Source organism: Pseudorca crassidens, chromosome 13 (assembly GCF_039906515.1).
Source record: "Pseudorca crassidens isolate mPseCra1 chromosome 13, mPseCra1.hap1, whole genome shotgun sequence".
Taxonomy (NCBI): Eukaryota; Metazoa; Chordata; class Mammalia; order Artiodactyla; family Delphinidae; genus Pseudorca; species Pseudorca crassidens.
Window position 1 is genome coordinate 63,732,472 of NC_090308.1, and position 22,780 is coordinate 63,755,251.

A 22,780-nucleotide genomic window follows, 5' to 3' on the forward strand; every position below is an offset into this window, starting at 1 on the left:
GATTAAATCTGAAGGATTCCACATAAGGGTGAGATGAAAAGGCAAGTCCTGTCATCTCTTAAACGGTGGAGACCAGGTCTTCTAGGTCCTAATCCCTTCATGTCTGGCCCTTCAGTGTTCAAATAATAACCATCAGCTGCTTGTTAGAGGAACATCTGGGTACCAATGTGGAATGGAGAAATAGTGCTCGTGTAGCTTGAGTAAGTTTGGAATTTAAACACTGAAGGGAAAATCCCAGTAGATATTCTTTAGGCTCAGCTGACACACACATAGACTCTTTAAAAAACCCTCGAGATGGCATGCTTCTGCTTTTCACCAATGGTGCTACCGTCCAAAACCAGCTGGTTACTGAACCTACTCATTGCATGACTAGACAAGCATTTCCTCTCTCAGTAATATACTTTCTGTAAGGAACTTAGCAATTCCAAAATGCTACAGATGAAACTTTTCCTCCTAGGGCAAAAAAAAAAAAATTGCCCTCAACTGAGCCTCTGCTGCCTATAACAGTCTTTTGCCTCAGTCCATCAAGAACCATGTCACAGGTCCCACTTTTCCCCCTGGCATCATGTCTTCACTCACACACTTGATAACATGGAATTAATTTTTCCCGGACTTTCCTCTTGGTGCTAAGCAACCCTTTAGACCTTACCCAAAAGTAGCAAAGAGAACAAGAGACATCCAGAGTGTTGGTCTAAAGTTTCCAGCTGCCTGCTAAACCTCTCAGTTTGGTCTAAGAAGTCATTCTAGCCCCCTGGCTTGCTCCTTTCACGTGACAGTTAGGCAGGAAAACCCAATAGAGACTTGGCTTGATGCCATCTTTATTGTGTATCAGGGCTTAGATGATAAACATGGGTCACCGTCACTACCCACTCAATGGCTCTCTTTCTCTGGATGAACCACCTTTGTAGGAGACTCTAAATTTAGCCCAAGGGATCAGGTTCAAGAAGGAAACAAAAAAGGAAAGAAAAAAAAAAAAGGCCTAGCCACTTCCGCACTCCTGCTATACCTCCATCTTTCAAAAGCAACACGTGAAGTCACCGAACACTCACCTGCGCATGGCAGTTCTGATCAGGAGACTGGAGCTTCCGCCGGGGAAAACCGCTTATTTTGCCAAAGTTTTTTTCTTTCCTTTGTAAAAGGACAGCTGGCTCCAAGATACAGATGTGGAATTACAGAAAGTCACCACAAGCCCGTTGCTGTCTAACAATGTTATAAATCCATTCCTTGCTCCACTGCACTTTTTTTCAGACGTTCAAAAGCGGTTCAAGAACTCCCAGGAATGGGCGTCCCTTGATCGCGTCCTGAGCGCTCACACACCGCTGGCGGGCCTCCTGCCCCAGACACGGGCCTCCACAAACCCGTCTCTGCCTGGAAGTCTCGAGACTGGGCGCTGTGTGAAGGCTGCAGGTCTGTGCGGAGTTTGTCCACGGGATCGAGTGCTGGTGAGAGGAAAGCCCCACGGGTGTTGACCTGCATCGAGGTCAAGTTATCCAGCCTGGCGCGGGCCGCCTGCTGTGTCACGAAGGCGTCAGCACACACGGGAGCTTGGCTACGCGACTGTCCTGCGCGTCCTCCATCGGGGTCCGGATCTCATGCGCCTTGGGGATGTTGTCCGAAGCCTGATTTAACAGGAGTTTGGTAAGTTCCCTGGATTAAGGGCTAGGCGTAGAGGGAAACGTTTCTTCCTTTTCCTTCCTGATCCCTCATCTTCTCCAACTTTCCCACTTCCCTCCACTCGCGAGGAAGCAGCCAACGCATCCATCTTGGTGTCGGGTCGATCGCCAGCCACAGGGCCACCTCTACTGGTGAGTCAGGGTGGAAGAGCCCCAGGTCGCCCCCAGTTAGAAGATCTTGTCCGGACTGAAGTTCGGGATAATGGTGACCAGCTTCTCGGCCAGAAACTGCGTCAGCTGCGGCCGCGGCGGCGCCTCCAGCGCCCCAGGCTCCGGGAGGAGCTTTCCCGCCGCTTTCCCGCCACTTTCCCGCCACAGCGCAGGGCCTTCCCCACCCCCCACCTCATTATACTATTCTTCTACTTCCTCCTTCCCTTCCCTTTTTAAAATATTTGATTTAGATAATGGATACAATTTAGCCACCTCTGAAGAACCTTCGTTCCAAAAGGGGCTTCAAGCTTTTTTTTTTTTGAAAAAAATATGAAAAATCATATTTGCACATTGCATGTTATAGTTAAGTGCATGTGATTCAGGGTATCACCAAATAATTCTAACAGAAAGAGTGGTACAACAGCTCTCTGGTGGTAAAAATTAATGCAGTAAAACAATTTATTCCTGAAATTTTCTTCTTTAACTTGTGATATATTGGGAGATAATTCTACATGGGTCTCTCTCTCTTTTTTTTTTTTCTGTACATCTTGCAAGCAGGGGCACTGACTGCCCTTTGTTCCAGATGATCTTTTATCTATTTTTTTTTTTTTTTGGCTGTGTTGGGTCTTCGTTGCTGCGCGTGGGCTTTCTCTAGCTGCGGCCCGCGGGGACTACTCTTTGTTGCGGTGCGCGGGCTTCTCATTGCGGTGGCTTCTCTTGTTGCAGAGCACGGACTCTAGGCATGCTGGCTCAGTAGTTGTGGCTCACGGGCTCTAGAGCTCAGGCTCAGTAGTTGTGGCCCATGGGCTTAGGTGCTCTGCGGCATGTGGGATCTTCCCGGACCAGGGTTTGAACCCGTGTCCCCTGCATTGGCAGGCAGATTCTCAACCACTGTGCCACCAGGGAAGCCCTCCCCAGGTGATCTTTTAAATGATATTTTTATAGAGAATAGACTTGGATAGTAGAGTTAATGTCTCCCTCTGAAGCAAGTAACAGGTGTGCTTACAGCCCTGGAAGATAGAGATGGTCATTTCTTTCTAGAAAAAAGGGCATCTGTGCTCACTGTCCAGTGTAAAATATTTAGGTTCCCAAAGCTCAGAGCCCTTCTCCTGTCATACAAGGCCCCATTCATGTCACCATATGGCCCAAATTCATGTCACCTTGTAAGAACTGGAGCTCAGAAAAATGGTATAAATGCTGATACTTTGGTACTGCATTTGCAATAAACTCACCTTTGATCTCTGCCTTGTGTCATCTGCCAGCATCCATGAAGCTTGGCAGACTAGCTGACCTCTCAGAGATTTGTTGATGGTTTTTGGCAACATAGGTGATATGCTTACAGGGATCTGGCGTTTTGGAAGAGGAAAGAAATGGACCTTGTGGGCTAACTAATGGGATTTGAATAAAATTCATGGGACTCAGTAGTGACATGTTGACAAAATCGTATGGTCAACTGGGCAATAAATGGTCCTCTGCTTTATTGCCTGTTGATGAGGAAGAACTGGAGAGGTGGTTGCAAGAAGAGTACCAGGAAGAAGGTTCAAATACAGATAGATGCCCAAACACTGTCTGGGTGTTGCCAACTGTCTTGTCAACTGGGGCTGGGGGAGGACTTCCTTACCAATCCGGCAGTCAGCCTCAGGTCTTTCCCATTGTCACAACTGAGACTAAGATTTGTTTGAGGGTGGCAGAGGGCAGATGTTTCTGACCCTCTAAGAAAACAGTTATAGAGATGTGCACCCACACAGGTGAAACAAGGGATATTCATGACCTCTGTTGCAAAACCGAGCAAATCATTTGAATCTTAGCTGGTTTGCTTGGGAGATGAGGGGACCAGGCACATAAGGCTTGTTAAGAAGGATGGTAACAGCCTAGCCTTCTTACAGCTCAGCCCCTCCTACAGTCTATGATGCCAAACTTAAATTCATTTGGCATCAGGGTTTTTTTTTTTTTTTTGCAGTGGATCTTGGCTGCTGTAAGAGAGCTTTGGCACTTTCAGAAGAAATCCATGAGAGAGATCAATTCCCATGGGAAATTATAGATGGAACATTGGCTGGTGTTTGGCCTCTTACGGTGAAGGTTGTTTTAATAATGCTGATAAAGGTGACCCATCAGAAAATAAGAAACTGACTCAAAGGAATGTAGATAAACTAATTCAATCAGCCTTGCAAACCTGGAAAACTTCCTAGAGTAGAGACAGCCCAACTTAAAGCTTAGTGGGCAAGAGTAACAGAGAGAAAGTGTTAAAATGGTACTAGAAAAACAAAAGAAATCATGTGAATATTGCAAGGCTAGACTTTCCTGGGATTAAAAAACTTTTATATGAAGGGAAAAATAGCGAAGTCACTCTTCCTACGGAGAAAACTTGAGCTATTTTCTTGTAATAACAGGAGATGCCAAGAGTTAAGATGGATTCCTAAATCTTAAATCTGAAAAAGAATATATGTATATATATTATACATATATATATTATATGTATTTATATAAAATATATATTATCTATATATATATATTTATATATATATAAAACTGAATAACTTTGCAGTACACTTAAAACTAACACAACATTGTAAATTAACTACACTTCAATTAAAAAAAAAAGATGGACTCCTAAAAATAGTTGCCACTGTGCAAGCCCAAATCAGTCATACAGACCTCATGAGCCAACCCAGAAAGCAATGTGACTGCTGAGATAGGAGACCTCAAAATTGATGGGGTCAGTAATAATGACCTTGCTACCCTAGATAAGGCTTTGGATGAGGTGAAAACATCAGGAGTTTGTTTCATTGAGTCACAAGTCACTGTCATGCCCCCTGATACTGGGAGTAAATACAAAGCCTTGCTCCTTGGCTCAGAGCTTTTCTCTCTGTGCCCTTGGTCCTCTCTACTCTTGTACCCTGAACTTGTACCCCCATACCTTGGAATGCAAATTAAATATATTTTAGACCTTCTAACTCTTCATCTGTACCTCTTAAACTCTTATGTTTCCTACCATTTTTTTTCTCTCTGCACTACTTTCAGAATTCTTTTGCCTCCACTTCCATTTTGCTAATTCTCTGTTTTGTGGCTAATCTGCTGCCACACTCATTCACTGAGTTTCAAATTTCAGTTGTTATATTTTTCACCCCAGTTACTGTAATGATCTCTCAATACTGTATGCATTAATTTTAAAAATAATTTCCTGTTACATGCTGATTCTGCCAAGCTTATTTTTATTCTAATAATGAAGTAAGCCTATTTTTCTTTTTTTTCTGTTTCTCTTCCTTTTTTTTTTTTTAATGCTCCGCATCTAAGTTAATTATCTGAAGTTTTTTGTTCTGCTTCTGTTTTCTGTTGTTTCTGATAAACTTTATACATGTTGCCTTATTATCTTGCCAGCTTGGTTATTTTTCAGTTTATCATAAAATTTTTCTTGGGAGCATTCTCACAAGAAAGGGCAAAATAGAGATGGTGTCCTCCAGAAGGAGTACATTCATTCCTTCCCAGAGCTCACTGGCACTAACAGTTCAGGATCATGTTAATCTAAATTACAGTTTGTGATTATTTGGGGACATTCCCAACAAAGACAAGTGGAGCTCTATAACACTATGACAGTTACATGTGTTTACAGGCACTCAAGGATGGATTCCTTCCCTACTCCCTTGCAAAGTGACAGAGGGTTTACTTTAGGTTCACCTTACTCTAACCGTGTAGCCTTTAGTGTCACAAATCAACATCATAGGCTCACGAATCAAAGTCCTCACCATGGGTGTCCCTAGGCTTTTCGGGGTCCTTCCAGGCCATAGCTAGGTTTAGCCAGAGCAAATGCCTTATGGCAGGGTGGATTAGAATCTTCCTTTTCCCCTCCTGTGCTTAGATTGCAGGCTGGGAATTCCTTAATATTTCATCAGATTTGTGCTGCCTTTATGAAGATTATTCTTTTACTTTATCCTTTATTTTTAGTTGTTTCTAGTAGGAGGTTTGGTAAAAATAATCTACCTTTACGGGAAAGTGGTGATCAGAGACATGAATATTTTTACTCCTTTTACTACTGATTTCTAATTTTATTGTGTAATTGTCAGAGAACATAGTCTATATAAAGCCTTTATTTATTGTCTGTTACATAGTTGTTTTTGTTAATATTTAACTTGTTCATCAAAAAGATGTTCTTCAAATGCAACATCTTATTTATATGATACACTTTTCTATGTTAAAATGATAAGAAAATATTCAAACATGATTTGAGTTTTGCTAAAATAAAAAGAGAAGATATTCCATTAAGGAACTTAGCAAAACATTTTCAACCATGATTTAGTTTTAGATAAAGCCAATATATTACTAAACATTGATGTTTACAAATTCTTCCTTCAATGAGTAGATTAGATCACATCATTTCATTAATCAGAAAGTATTTCTTTAATGCCCAGTATGTGTTTGGCACTTTATTAGGTAATGGAAGCTAGATCAAAGAAGTATTTCACATGGTTCTGATCTTCTGAGAATTTACAATTGGCTAAAAAGTGCTATAATTTCTAAAAATTAAAATAGTGCTATATAATATAATACCTAATAAGGCATAGCAATTTCCAGGATGACTGCTACAAGCTGTAAGAGCTTAGGAATTCAATTAATGCTAGAGCATTTAAACAAATAATTGTGGATTAAGTGGATGGAGAATTGGGCCTCAAAATGCATAGACTTTGGATGCAGTCAGAGAAAGGAGACATAAGGAGCAATTTACCTCAGCTTCCTCTTTAAAATAATGTAATTGAATATCTATACAGTTATGGCTCCTGAAAAGCCTTTTAGCTTGTATGTTATTAGAATAATAAGAAAATGGATTGCTGAAAATATGTAGTATTTTATCTAAAGATTAATATGCAGTAAATTTCTTTAATAGCTTATTTTATCACTCTATCAGTTACTGATAATTAATAACTTATTAACGTTGTTTTTAACTAAACAATTGATGTTAAGTGTGAAGCCACATATTATTTTTTAAGTCTTTTTCTCTTAAGTGTTTTAAACTGATTTTATTTTTTAACCATTTCTTCTTATTCTAAGTAGATTTTGTAAAACATATCCTTACAATGAAAAAAGAATAGAAGTGCAACTTATGGTTGATTAAACTTCAAGCATCTTGTTATTAATGACTATGTCTGGGGACTATTTGATGTGCAACTAAACTTAAAGCCTTTATTTTCTGCCACCCTTCGTTTATCTTACACAGTTAACACATGTCTAGATAAAAACACCCAAGATTACTATGGAAAATAAAGACGGGTATATTTTTCACATACTCAAGGTGGAGAAAGAGATATTCTAATTCTAACCTGCTGTGTTTTCTTGTTATGTTGACAGTCAAGCTGACTGAAAGTGACTGATTTTCACCATTTTTGAAAGTTACTATTTTTGACTGGAACAGTTGAGAATGTTCCTGTATGGCTGGAGTATTTGGAGGGGGGGAACTCCCCAAAGTAGAAAAGCATTGAGAACTCAAAAGCATGTGGTATAATCCTTGTTTCACTTTTTAAAAATTAGAATAATTGTAGTGTCTTTTCTTATGATTAGGAGTGGGTTTCTTTCTTCTTTTTTAGTAGACTTTATTTTTTACAACAGTTTAGATTTAAAGAAAAATTGAGAAGATAGTACAGAGAATTCCCATGCACCCCATATCCAGTTTCACATATTATTAACATCTTACGTTATCATGATACATTTGCTACACCTAATGAACCAGTCTTGACCTTATTGTTAACTAAAGTCCGTATCATTTGGAGTCCCTTAGTTTTAGCTAAGGTTCTTTTTCTGTTCCGGGGCACCATCCAGGATACTACAGTGCATTTAGTTGTCATGTCTCTTTAGACTCCTTTTGACTGTGACAGTTCCTCAGAATTTGCTAGTTTTGATGACCTTGACAGTTTTGTGGAGTATTAGTCAGGCAGTAGAATGCCCTTCTACTGGAATTTGTCTGATGTTTTTCTAATGATGAGATTGGAGTTATGGGCTTTTAGGAGGAAGACCACAGAGATAAAGTGCCATTTTCATCATACTATATCAATAATACATACTATCAACACGATTTATCGCTATTGATGTTGACCTTGATCACCTGGCTGAGGTAGTGTTTGTCAGGTTTCTCCACTGTGAAGTTAGTAACCCCTCTTTCCCCACTGTACTCATTGAAAGGAAGTCATTATGCCCAGTCCACACTGAAGGGGCAGAAAGTTATGTGCTCTTCCTCTAGGGCAGAGTATCTCATAAATTATCTGTAATTCTTCTGCATGGAAAATTTGTTTCTTCTTTCCCTTCTGTTTACTTATTCAATTACTTATTAATATCAATATAGCCTCATGGAAATGTATTTTATACTACTTTAAATATTTTGTTTATCAAATTGTTCCTTCTGGGGCTACTGGGAGCTCTTTCAGTCGATTCCTATATCCCTTTGACATGCCCCCATCATGGTGAAGTTTTTCTGAGGACTTACTTTTGGGCTCTACAAGATATTCCAGACTCGTCTTGTATATTTCCTGCCCCAGTCCTGGAATCTGCTATTTATGCAAGTTTTGCTGGTTCCTTTGGCTGGAGAAAGGTTTTTGAAACCAAGATCCGTATGTTAGGTATGCTCATTGCTATTGTGATGTGATTGCTTTAGGCCTTCTTAGTTGACAGAAAAAAGAAATATATGTGAGTATACTAACCTGTGTATATACATATATCTGTAAATATTTCTATATGTAATCATCTGTATCTATATTAAGCTAACTATGAGTTCATCCTGATGTCTCCTGTCTGTTGCCACATGGATCATTCTAACCTCCTTCCTTGCTTGTATGTAAACTCCTACTTGAACAGTGAGAAATCTGACTCTCATCATCCACCATTCATTGACATAATTGTTCAATTCCAGGATACATGTATAGCAGCATCATAATTGTTAACTTGCACCTCCATGGAAAACAACTTTATCAGATGGAAGACAGTGTTATCGTTCCTTTTGCCTTCAGTCAAAGAATCCACTCATTTCCAGTTATGTAGGTCATCACCTTCCCCTGCCCCCAACTCCCTTAGTGTGATTTGTTCATATTTTGTAAAAATGTAAGTTTATCTGATAACAGTCTGCAGTCCTTTCTAAGATCCCCCAATCTCCTAAAGGATTTTTGATATGTTAAAGTTCACTTTTTGTCTATAAAGTTCTACGGAACTTGACAAATCACAGAGAATACTTTCACCACCCTAAAAAATCCTCTGTGCTTTATTTATTCAACACCTCTCCACCAAACTCCTGGCAATCATCGATCTCACTGTCTATAATTTTGCTTTTTCCAGAATGTCATAGAATTGGAATCATCAATATGAAATTTTTTCAGACTGGCTTCTTTCACTTAGCAATATACATTTAAGTTTCCTCTGCGTATTTTCATGGCTTGATAACTCTATATTTAATTGTTGAATAATATTCCACTGTATAGATAGATGTACATAGCTTGTTTACCCGTTGACCTGCTGAAGGAGACATTGGTTGCCTCCAACTTTTGAAATTATGAATAAAGCTACTATAAACCTTCACATACACGTTTTTTGTGGACATTCGTTTTCAGATCAGTTAAGTAAATATCTAGGAGTGTGACTACTAGAACATGTGGTAAGACAATGTGTTGTTTTGTAAGAAACTTCCAAACTATCTCCCATAGTAGCTATAGCATTTTGCCTCCCCACTAGCAAAGAATGAAAGTTCCTGTTCCATAGCCTAGTCAGCAGTTGGTATTGTCAGTTTTTTAAATTGTAGCCATTCTGGTAAGTGTGTAGTGATAGCTCATTGTTGTTTTAATTTGCAATTGCTTAATTTAATTTGCAACTGCCTGATTCTTTTTCAGAAGGTTATGACAAATAATGTTGAACAGCTTTCATATGCTTATTTGCCATCTGTAGATCTTCTTTGGTGAGATATCTATTCAGATTTATTGCCCATTTTTAAATTAGTTTGTATTTTTTTATTGTAGAGTTTTAGAATTCTTTGTATAGTTCGGATATAAGTCCTTTATCAGATATGTGTTGTTTTGCAAATATTTTTCCCAGTATTTTGTATATTAATCTTGTATTCTGTAAGCTTATTAGTTCCAAGTTTTGTTTTGTTCACTCCTTGGAATTTTCTGTATAGACAATCATGTCGTCTGTGCACAAAGACCATTTTATTTCTTCCTATCCAATTTGTATAGATTGTTATTTCAATTTCTTGTCTTAATGCACTTGCTAGGGCTTCTAGTATGATTTTGAATAGAATTCGAAAGAAGGGACATCCTTACCTTGTTCCCAACTTTAGAGGAAAAACATCCAGTCTCTCACCATTAAGTATGATGATGTTAGCTGGATTTTGTTTGTTTTTTTTAATAAATGTTCTTCATCAAGTTAAGGAAGTTTCACTGTATTCCTTCTATTCCTACTTTGCTGAGAGTTTTCATCATGATTAGGTGTTGGATGCTGTCAAATGCTTTGTCTTTATCAACTGATATGTTCATATGAATGATGATGCATGTTGATGTAGTGGATTACATTATTTGATTTCCAAAGGGTGAATCAGCCTCATATACCTGGAATAATTCCTTCTTGGTTGTGGTGTATAATTGTTTTTATTCATTGTGGGATTATTTTTGTTAATATTTTGTTAAAGATTTTTGCATCTATGTTCATAAGAGATATTGACTTGTAGTTTTCTTTTCTTGTTATGTCTTTATCTGGTTTTTGTATTAGGGTAATGCTGGTCTTAGAATGAATTAGGAAGTGTTCCCTCAGTTCCTATTTTCTAGATGAAATTGTGGGGAATTGACAACTTCTTCCTTAAATGTATGGTAGAATCTGCTAGTGAAACCATCTGGTGTGTTGCTTTCTTTTATGGAAGGTTATTAATTATCAATCCAATTTCCTTATTAGATGTAGGCCTATTTAGTTTATCTCTTTCTCCTTGTGGATGTATTGTTTGATTGTGCCTGTCAAATCATTGACCTATTATATTTAAGTTATGTTTGTAGGCATCGAGTTGTTCATAGTATTCCTTTACTATCCTTTTAATGTTAATGGGGTCAGTAGTGATCATTGCTCTTTCATTTTTTGATATTGACAATTTTTGTCTTCTTTTTCTCTTTGTTAGCCTTGCTAGAGGTTGTATTAGTTTCCCTGTAACAAAGTACCACAAACTTGGCATGACTTAGAGCAATTTAAATGTATTGTCTCACAGTTCTGGAGCCCCAAATCTGAAACTGATATGCAGTAGAGCCATGCTCTCTCTAAAGGTGCTAGGGAAGGGTTTGCTCCTGGCCTCTCTCTTAGCCTCTGGTAGTTCCTTGGCATGTGGCAGCATAACTTCCTGGGTCGTTTTCTCTGTATAAATGTATCTGTGCAAGTTTTGCCTGTTTATAAGGACATCAGTCTTATTATATTGGAGCTCACCCTACGCCAGTATGACCTCATCTTAACTAATTACATCTGCAATGCCCCTATTTCCACATTAGTTTACATTCTGAGGTACTGGGAGTTAAGACTTCAACATATGAATTTTGGCAGGGGGTGGAGGTTGGAGGACAGACAGTTCAACCCATAACAGAGGTTTACCAATTTTATTGAACTTTTCAAAGAACCACACTTTGGGTTTGTTAATTTTTTTATTGTTTTCTCATTTTAAATTTTATCGATTTCTGCACAGTTTTTATTTTTCTTCTTTTCTTCTGCTTGCTTTAAGAAGGCTTAAGTTGCTCTTCTATTTCTAGTTTCCTAAGGTTTAATACTTTTATATTTTTCTTGCTTTCTAGTATATGCATTTACTACCATTTATTTCACTCTAAATTCTGCTTATGCTGCATTTCACGAATTTTGATAAGTATTACTTTCATTTTGATTTAGTTAAAATATTTAAAAATTTCTCTTGAGACTTCTTTGACCCTTACATTATTTAGAAGTGTGTTGTTGTTTAATCTCCAAATATTTTGAGATTTTGTAAGCTATTTTTTTGCTCTTGACTTCTCTTTTAATTTCAAGTGGCTGAAAACACAATTTTTATGATTTCTCTTCTTTTAAATTGTTAAGTTCTGTTTTGTGGCCAAGTCTATTGTCTATATTGGTGAATGTTCCATGTGAGGTGGAGACAAATATGTATTCTGCTCTTGTGGGATGGAGTATTCTATAAGTGTCTATTAGATCAAGTTAACTGAGTGTTTTCTTAGATCTACTATGTCTTTACTGATTTTCTGCCTGTCTAATCTATCAGTTACTGGTAAGAGGGGTATTGAAGTCTTTTAAAATAGTAGATTTGTCTATTTCGCCTTGCAGTTTTATCAGTTTTGCCTCATATATTTTGATGCTTTGTTTCTAGGTGCATACACCTTGTGGATTAATAATATTTTCTTGGAGAATTGCCATCTTTATCATTACATAATATCTCTCTTTATCCCTGATAATTTTCCTTGCTCTGAAGTTTGTTTTGTCACAAATTAATGTAGTTACTCCACCTTTTTTTGATTAGTGTTAATATAATATAACTTAATCTATCCATTTACTTTTTAACCTATCCAAATCTTTATATTTAAAGTGGGATTTTATAGATAGTATATAGTTGGGTCTTTTTCTTTTATCCATTCTGACGGTTTCTGCCTTCTGATTGGTGTAGTTCGAACATTCACATTTAATGTGATTATGATATAGCTTGATTAATATCTAATGTTTGTAATTGTTTTCTATTTGCTGCAGTTATTCTTTGCTTCTTCTTTATTCTCTTTTCCTTCCTTCTCTTGTTTTAATTGAGCATTTTATGTGATTCATTTTATCTCTTCTCTTAGCATATCGATTATACTTCTTTTAAAGATATTTTAGTCTTTGCCCTGGTGTTTGAAATATACATTTACAACTGATTCAGTCCACATTGAAATAATGCTATATCACTTCTTAGGTAAGACAAATACCTCATAATAGAATATGCCCAATCCCCAGCCCCACATACCTTAAGAAATTCCTGACATCCATTTCACTTTTGCACATGCTATAATCACCAATATTGTTATTATTATACTTCAAACAAATGGCTATCTTTTAGAGCAAGTAAGAAGGAAAATTATTTTAAATTATATTTTATCTTCATTCATTCCTTCTCTAATACTCCTTTTTGTTTGTGTAGATATGAGTTCCTGAACTCTATCATTTTTCTTCTCCCTGAAGAACTTCTTTTGACGTGTCTTTCAGAGCAGGTCCAGAGATTTGGATTTTTCTTGGCTCTTCACCATGAGAACCTGGTGAGATTCCTGAAGGTAAAACCCCCACACACATATGTTTGCTTCCTGTGAGTGGCCCTCAGTAGTTTCTCAGTTTGACACTTAATCTCAGCAGTTTGTCAAAATTACCTTCAAGTATTCCTACCAGTTTATAGTTTCTGTTCCAAGTAAACATATCTTGGCTACTATCCACCTGTCTCTCCAGATTTTGGGGTGGATGGTGGTTTGCCTAACCGTCTCAGTTCTTTTATAGTTTCAAGAAGAGTTGTTGATTTTTGTTTTTTTCAGATTTTACTTGCTATGAGAATGGCAGTTATAACTTTTAAACTTTTTACACATCAGGACTGAAACTGGAAGTCCCTTGCTTCACTTTCTAACTTATTTGGTAAAGGAAATCTATGTGCATGCAGGGCAAAATATTTATTGATGAGATAAATCAACTGCGTTATCAGAGATTTTCTTAGAAAATGATGAGCATGGAAATGAAGTTTATTTATTTTTTTTAAATAAATAAATGAATTTATTTATTTATTTTTGGCTGTGTTGGGTCTTCGTTGCTGCATGTGGGCTTTCTTTTTTTTTAGTTGTGGCAAGTGGGGGTTACTCTTCATTGCAGAGAGCAGGCTTCTTACTGCAGTGGCTTCTTTTCTTGCAGAGCACAGGCTCTAGGCGTGCAGGCTTCAGTAGTAGTGGCTTGCCAGCTAGAGAGCACAGGTTCTGTAGCTGTGACGCATGGGCTTAGTTGCTCTGTGGCATGTGTGATCTTCCCAGACCAGGAATCGAACCCGTGTGCCCTGCATTGGCAGGCGGATTCTTAACCACTGCACCATGAGGGAAGCCCTGAAGTTTGGTTTAATTGATGCGAATTTTACTGGTATTTATTTTTTAATTAAAAAACAAATGCTCAGAACTTGATTCATTCGAAAGGCTATGACTAATATTGATTTAAATAAATTAGTTAGAATGTATAGATATGTTGGCCAATAGGCCCTATTATACTTGCTGTTTAGCATAATGTTGCCAGGAAACTAAATGAGCAGTTCCTGCCTCCCTCAAGAAGTTATTAGCTCTCTTTTTCAGGGAAATAACAGGACTTTGTTTATACCTTTATGAGAGCACTCAAATCAATCTACTGTAATTATCCATTTGTGTCTGTCTCCCCTATGAGAATAAGTTCTTTGAAGGCATGGATCATATATCCTATCTATTTTGTATTTCCAGCACTTAGCATATTTCTTGGCCTATCATAAGTGCTCAAGAAATGTCTCTTAATTGATTGAATGAATACATTAATGAATGAAAAATATTTTCCATATAATAATACTGTGAGAGTGATTCTTTGGGAAATTTATGGCAAAATTCTAATATATTTGTATTATTTTGGTGTGTTTCATCTGAAAGTTGTCCACTGAAATGTTGGTATAACTGTTTCTTAATTTCATCATCTCAGCTATGTCCAAAATATCAAAATGTACATTATTTCTTGGAGATATAAAGCATAGGCTTTTAGAAAAAGAAATCTTATATTCTCAAATGTCTGATTAAGTTGACCAATGTTAACATTTATTTGTTTGTGTTACTATTTTTGTGACTTCTTTGTCACTTAGCACTTTTTCAGTAATCAGTGGTAATTAAACCCATCTGGGAGTTCTGAGTGGGAAAGTAGCAATAAAATATTATTAAAGAAAAATTCTTTGCTGCTCTGCCAACAAAGGTATCAGGAGGGGCATATGGTGTCAAGCAGAGAACTGGGATCAGCAAGAGCAAGACCACAAGCCCTAGAGGCTCTAAAGAGGGGCTTCATACATTATCTCCTGCCATAAGATAGTACCTTCAGAAACCTGTTACTGTCCACATCCTATAAGAGCAGGTTTATCTTTCAGTGGCAGATTGTGTTTAAAAAGTTCATAAGGTAGGGCTTCCCTGGTGGCGCAGTGGTTGAGAGTCCGCCTGCCGATGCAGGGGACGCGGGTTCGTGCCCCGGTCCAGGAAGATCCCACATGCCGCGGAGCGGCTGGGCCCGTGAGCCATGGCCGCTGAGCCTGCGCGTCCAGAGCCTGTGCTCCGCAACGGGAGAGGCCACAACAGTGAGAGGACCGTGTACCGCAAAAAAAAAAAAAAAAAAAAAAAAGTTCAGAAGGTTGATGGAAAAAAGCTATAATACAAATTTGCAAATACAAAACAGTTATCATAGAGAAAGGAACTGGAAAAATTTATGTGTACTTAAGTATTAATATTTCCACATATATGTTTACTTACTTGGGAAATTTGTCCAGAGAACTACTTGATGAACAGGATGTGCTTTCTCAGGGCTCCTGTAACAGATTATCACAAATTTAGTCTAGTTAGTTTTGTAGTCTAGAAATTTGAAATCAAGGTGTAGGCAGGGCCATACACCCTGTAGGCTCCAGGAAAAGTTGGGTTTTTTTGTTTTTTTGTGTTTTGGTTTTTTTTTTTGCCTCTTCCTCGTTGCTCGGGTTTGGCAATTATTGCTGTTCCTTGGCTTGTAGCTGCGTCGCTGACATCTGCCCCATTATCACATGGAGTTCTCCCTATGTGTTTCTGTGTCTAAATTTCCCTTTTCTTAAAGGAAACCAATCCTATTGGAGTTGGGGCCCAGCCTAATCCAGATAACCTTATTTTAACTTGATTACCTCAGCAAAGACCCTATTTTCACATAAGATCACCTTCACAGACTCCAAGTGGATATGAAATTTGGGGGCACACCATTCAACTCAGTACAGGAAGTTAGATAAATCCAGTATTTAACGGTACCAGGATAAGGTAGGTTGGTAGCTTGATACAAACATTTACAACTAAGGACCATTTTGTCAAAAGGACAAAGACATTTTAAGTCATTTTAGGACAATTTTAAGGCTATGACTCCACAGTCATTTCAACAGTCAGGTTGACTTTACCTCAAGCACCAGAATACTTGAGGACCTTTGGACATCAGTGCCAAACTTAGTCTTACTCCTTTTCCTGCTTTCCAGGCTGAGCAGTGCCCTATATGATAGATTGATGCTTTCTTTAGATATGTTAATAAATTCCTTCAGTTTTCTGAGGAGTTTTCCACTGCTGAACCAATAGCCCTCTCTACTTTGCTATCTCTGCTGGGATTATTTTTATTATTTTTATTTTGAAGCAATATTCTTACAGATAATTGCATTTCCGTGCATGTAATGGGTGGCAGCGGGGATGCTGGCTACCATATGGTGGTACTGACCACCATAATAACCACAAAAATAACAAAACATAATAGTAACCATTTACGGAGAATTTATGGCTATAGGAAACATCTCATTTAAGAAGTACAGGTGTTTCACATGAATTATAACAAATGATTACAAGATAACTTAATAGGCATCATTTCCTTATTTTACGTGTGAGGAAACTAAAACTACTAAGTAATTTGCTGAAGATTACTTAACTAGTTAAGTAGTGGATTAGAAACAGATTTGTCTATGTTACTGCAAAGTTTTTCTACTTTGATACAATAACCCAAACTAGTAACCACTATATGTACTGGGATGATCAAGCTGAGTCTCTGTCTCTCTCTGTCTCTCTCTCTCTCTGTCTCTCTGTCTCTCTGTCTCTCTCTCTCTATTTTTCCTCTTATTTTTAAACAACATAACATTTTGAAATCATTATATATTTTTACTTTCAAAGTAGAGTATTACAGATTAACTTAATTGACCAGACAACCACTTTTCCTGGAGAACTTTTTCTAAAACTATTGTTCTTTGAACCACACTCTGGAAAACACTACTTGGCAAGCTTTCAGTCAGTATCCGCCTTGTTTTTCTCATTCTCTACTCTTGTCGCAACTTCCTTTCAGACAATATGTTTTTTTTTAATATAAATTTTTATTTATTTATTTACTTTTGGCTGTGTTTGGTCTTCACTGATGCGTGCAGGCTTTCTCTAGTTGCGGCGAGCAGGGGCTACTCTTCGTTGAGGTGTGCAGGCTTCTCATTGCGGTGGCTTCTTTTGTTGCGGAGTACAGGCTCCAGGCACCCGGGCTTCTGTAGTTGTGGCACATGGGCTCAGTAGTTGTGGCTCACAGGTTCTAGAGCACAGCCTCGGTAGTTGTGGCACACGGGCTTATTTGCTCCACGGCATGTGGGATCTTCTCGGACCAGGGCTCGAACCCGTGTCCCCTGCATTGGCAGGCGGATTCTTAACCACTGTGCCACCAGGGAAGTCCAGACAATATGTTTCTGTTACGGAAATATTTTCTTTCATTCATCTTCTGCAAAGTGGTGAGAGCTGAGTTCATTAAACACTGACCTGCTCTGAGTCTGTTAATACAGTGAAAATGGGACCATTAGAAAGGTCTCGTTTCTAATTATGTCATCTGAAAAAGGTAGCACAGTAATGAATCAATTGATGTAGCTATACCCATTAACCAATTGCTTGAACTAGTTTGCTGATGGGCTGGCTCATCCCTGTTGGAGAAGAGAATCCTGAGTGGTGCAGGTGTTGGTGTTGGAAGGGTTCGTGAAGTTGTTGGCATGGAGACGGGTTAGTGCAGGTGTTGGCATTTATTGGTGTTGGCTTTAGGAGAGGCTGAGCTTACTGCAAAAAAAAAACCATGTAAATTAATTTTGGGACACTATTTAGGTTGGAAGGTGTATTAATTTCCTAGGGCTGCTGTAACAAATACGACAAACTGCTTGGCTTAAAACAACTGAAATTTGTTTCCTCACCATTTTGGAGGCCAGAAGTCTGAAACTGGTAGATTTGTGTTCTGTTATCACAGAGCTTTGTTCTCTCCTGAAGTCTCCAGGAGAGAAACTTTTCTTCCCTCTTCCAGCTTCTGGTGGCTCCAGGAGTTTCTTAACTTCCATGGCTTCATAACTTCAGTCTCTGCCACTATCTTCACATAACTTCTCCTTTTTTCTCTGTGTGTCTCTCCTTTGTGTCTCTTAGAAGGAAACTGTCATTGGATTTGGGGCCCAATTACCCAGGAGGATCTCATCCCGACATCTTAAACCTAATTATTACATCTGCAAGATCTTTTTCCAAATAATGTCACATTTACTGATGCCAGGGAGGAGGACATAAACATATCTTCTGGAGACCTCTGTTTAATCCACTACAGAGGGTAAGTGTCACACTTAATTCCAAATTTTTCCTAAGGCCAACCTTGACACTGTATCCATGAAATTTTCATGGCTAAATGGAAAACTGATAATTTGAACTAAGCACTCAAATAAAACTTATCAGTACAATCCTTAAGGCTCTGAATTGTGTGGAGAAAGGTAGAAATCTGAGCAGTATTGAGATCTCTTATGAAAAAAAATGAGATGAATAGTTGGAGGATTATGAACAACATCTGCTAGTACAGCTTCTTCATGTTACTCTATGCTCATTTTTATCCCTTTTAATAATAGTATATGTGGGAACTCGTATCTGTGTTTCTACTAGGAGATCCAATTGTCACAAATTTTAGTACAATCAACACTATCGCAAGCTTGTAGAAACATAACTTAATTTTCTTCAAAATGATAGCATGTTTATAGGCTTGTTTTTTATCTTACATTTCATATTTTTCGATTTTGCTAAATATTATAGAGAAAAGTATTCTCTGATTCATGAGTCCACATGACTCTTTATTTTCCTTACCATAATATTCATCTAAGTGTATAGTAGTTTCATGTCCCTGGCAGCTAGTAGATGGTCAATAAATATTTCTTGTAGGAATAAATATTTAGAAATAAAGACAAAATGAGACTGAATAACTAAAAGTCATTTGTTCATGGTAAAAATGTACCTCTATCATTTCAGTTCTAGTCAAATTACTGTAATTGTTAATAAACAGATTGTGAATATTATTATGTTACATTATCAGTGTGTTTAAATGCAGTGACACTTGGTGAAGAATGAAAGAGTAACTGAATAATATAGTTTGAGGATATGGGAGATAATCATATATATAACAAATATTAATTGACTCATTCCAAGCAAGGTCTCATGTTAGAATCTCTGACAGGGGGAGTGGTAGAAAGAAACCGTTTTTGTGGTAGCTGATTGCTAAATGGTCCCCAGCAATCCCTGTCGCCTGGATTCACACAGTTGTGTAATCTCTTCCCACATGGTTTATGTGAATAATAGACCATGGTAGAAGTGATGATCCTGTCTTTTCTGAGATTGCGTTATAAAACAAACCATGGCTTCCCGCTTGGTTATACCCCCCCCCTCTCTCTCTTTCAGCAGCTTGCTCTAGATGAAGCTCCTTTTGTCATGAGCCACCATATGCAGTGGTCCACATGGTGAAGAATTGAGGTCTTCAGCTAGTGAGGAACTAAACCAGCCCAGGTAATGACTTCCGATGACTAGATCCTTGACTGCCAGCTCTGCTGAACCCCCATGAGCCACACTGAGTTAGCCACCCAGCTAAGCCATGACCAGATGCCTGACTCTCAAAAACTGGGTGAAATAATAAATATTGTTTTAAGCTGCTAGGTTTTGGGGTAATTTGTTATGCAATAATAGATTAACAGTGGGAAGGCAGTTGTGAATGGGTAATACATATGCACATAACAAGATAAAAGCTAGTAGCTGCATAAATACTAGCTTCTAAATGAGTGGCATGCAAAATAAGTCCAGAGGACAGAAACATGACGTTCAGCTCTGTTGTAAGGGAAGGCTTTGTAAAGAGGAAAGAATTGAGCCAGGTAAGATTGCACGCATCTTCTAAAATGTGTGCATAAGTCAATGCACACCAGATAGATCCAGATAGATGGGATTTTTATGTATGCTTTGTAGAGACCGGTCTCATCACTTTATTGTGGAGGCATAGTAATCTATGCAATCTTTCATGAATTCCCCCAGGTCATTAGTTTACAGCAATATTGCTGGGTGACATATTCAACTCTTGCTACCTTGCAGCGCTCTGGGAAATATGTGAATTGTAGGACATATAGTTCTGCCAGAAAGTTATACTAAGAGGTTTAATTCACAGAAAATAGATAGCACGTATAATCCAACATTGGGTACGCAGATTGTGTAGGGACACCGAGAACTCCCTGACAACTGTGGTCAGGCTGGCCTATTGACTTCTCTTATGGCTCTTAATGCTTTGTTCTTTTTCCTGCGTGGATATAGGAGACTTTGGGTTTAGCATCCTTGACCCTTCCGTAATGTTAACTGCCCATGTAGAATCTTGAAGGAGGCTGGGATTTCCCTTTTCATTTTTCTTGAATTGAAATGCCACCTCTCTTTACCCACTGAGCTAATAATGCTGCTTCTGCCTCCCAGGTAATGCCCATCTGTGATCTCCTCACAGCCTGGGAAACCCTCTCTGCTCTAAATGTAGCCTGTTCTAGTGCGCCTTATACCCGAGCTGTGAGGATGCTATAGGCAGGAAAATCATTAGGAATTTCTATTCTTCTGCAGTGGTTCAGAAATAAGATGGGGTGGGAGGAAGTAGACTGTAGTATTGATCCCTTTCCTTGGAAAGAGCCATCTTGTTTCTGTGTGTTCTTTATGTCCTGTTATCTTTTGGACAGAAAATTGATCTTTGGCCCGATTACATAGTCTAGGAACTGTACTTCATCAATTAGAGCTGCCTTCTCAGACTTGTAGAAAATATTGCAACACTGTATTGGGTTTGTAGGTAAAGGCCACAGTGCTTCCCAAACTTGTGTTAGAAGGAACTTATGGGGAGGTTTCTGAATTCACTAGTAAAACCTTGGATAAATGAATTTCTCTAAATTATATTTAGGATAGTTGAGGTGTGCATTGTTAATTAGGTGGACTATGTACTTAGTATGGGTACCGAATGTAGCTATTTTAAGCCAAGCCTGTAAAATGTGAGGAACAGCTTTCCTTTATAAACTTTCAAAAGCATTTGTTGCAGTTTATTGAATTCTTCAGTTTTGATGATGAAAGTGTAGATAAAGCAGGAGCATGCCCATCTCTTGTGTCTGGTTCACTGGTATGTCATCTACTTAGTTGGGATGACATTTTGATTCTTTACCTGTGCTGCTGTATAAGAGAGGGAGAGGGAAAGGGAGAGGAAGAAAGGTAGAAAGAGAAAAAGGGAGGGAATGAGAGAGAGAGAAAGAAGGAGAAAGAGAAGAAGGAGGAGGGAGAGGAGAGAAAGAAGAGAGCGAGAGAGGGCTTCCCTGGTGGCGCAGTGGTTGAGAGTCCGCCTGCAGATGCAAGGGACACGGGTTCGTGCCCTGGTCCAGGAAGATCCCACATGCCGTGGAGCGGCTGAGCCACGGCCGCTGAGCCTGCGCGTCCGGAGCCAATGGGAGAGGCCACAACGGTGAGAGGCCCGTGTACCGCAAAAAAAAAAAAAAAAGAAAAGGAAGAGAGAGTGCTTTAGAATGTATAAAAGAAAAAGCATATTGGTGAGAAGATTGGGTAATATTATTTATTTATTTATTTTTGGCGGTACGCGGGCCTCTCACTGTTGTGGCCTCTCCCACTGCGGAGCACAGGCTCCGGACGCGCAGGCTCAGCGGCCATGGCTCACAGGCCCAGCCGCTCCGCGGCATGTGGGATCTTCCCGGACCGGGGCACGAACCCGTGTCCCCTGCATCGGCAGGCAGACTCTCAACCACTGCGCCACCAGTGAAGCCCCGATTGGGTAATATGTTAAAATAGATATCCTATTAAACAGTACAATACTCCACAACCTAAGTTCCATTAGAAGTCATAGAGATAAGTAAACAAATGCTTCCTCACTTTCATAATCATCATGCCATTTACTGGTACTTGTGAAGAATTAATCAGTACATCAGTGCTAGGGGACGTTTTAGAGGTACATTTGACATACTGAAAATCCTTTAGAGTCCTTCCAATCTCAACATAAAAAGGCAGGGGCCAAAAGCAGCCTCTTGCTGCAATTAGAAAGGAAGGCTCTTCTGCTTTCTCTTTTTGACTTCATATAAGAGCACTTAAAAACCTTTAATCTCACTTTTCCATTCTATGATAGAAGACATTTCAGTGCCCCCACCCCACCCAGGGAATTGCCCAGGAAATAGCCATCTAGCAGGGGGAAAATAAGCTAGCTGGTTACTGTGGCATAAATATTTCTGTTTAGCAAAACTAATTGGTTGACTTCCGCATTTGTCTGTGTGGTTGTCTTGCACTTGACTCACTGCTTGGTGGCTGGAGCTTGTCATCCTGGCTCCTGGCCAGGACACTCCTTACCTCTGTGAGGCATCATCCTGTGTACATCCTGGGAAATACTAATGCCCCTGCTTCTTTGCATGCCTTTGTTTGTCCGTAAGGCAGCTCTCAGTATAGAATAATTTCTAGGACGTGAAGAGAGAGAAAATCCTCCCACATCCTTCAAAAAATGAAATTAGTATACTGTGGGAGAAAAAAACATGATACAGTTCTAATATGTATTCTTGACAATTGGTCTTTTCTTTTCATGGAGGATATTCTAGAAGTGCTGTGAGCCTGCCATCCATTTTCCATTTTTCATTTGCTGGCCTTTTATTTCTTTCATCTGTACCTTCCCTTTCCCACAGCTTCCGAATGTAGCTTCTCATCACCCATCTTCTGTCTTCCAGTGAGATAGCATTTTACCAAGATCTCCTTATTATTATTATTATTTTTTCATTTTAACAGGACTATGTCAAGAAACTTAAGCTCCAGATCTGGCTTGGCTCAATTTTACCGTCAAAAGAGAGACCTCAATATTACAATCAAAATAGAGATTAAAAGCTCCATTTTTCAAGCGTAGTATAGGAT

At 38.7% G+C, this 22,780-nt stretch overlaps 1 pseudogene; it reads right to left on the reverse strand.

Moving 5' to 3' along the window:
* Window positions 1–1,263: 1,263 nt before the first annotated feature.
* On the reverse strand, window positions 1,264–5,606 carry LOC137204895 (DNA replication complex GINS protein PSF2 pseudogene; annotated as a pseudogene).
* Between the last annotated feature and the right edge of the window lie 17,174 nt (window positions 5,607–22,780).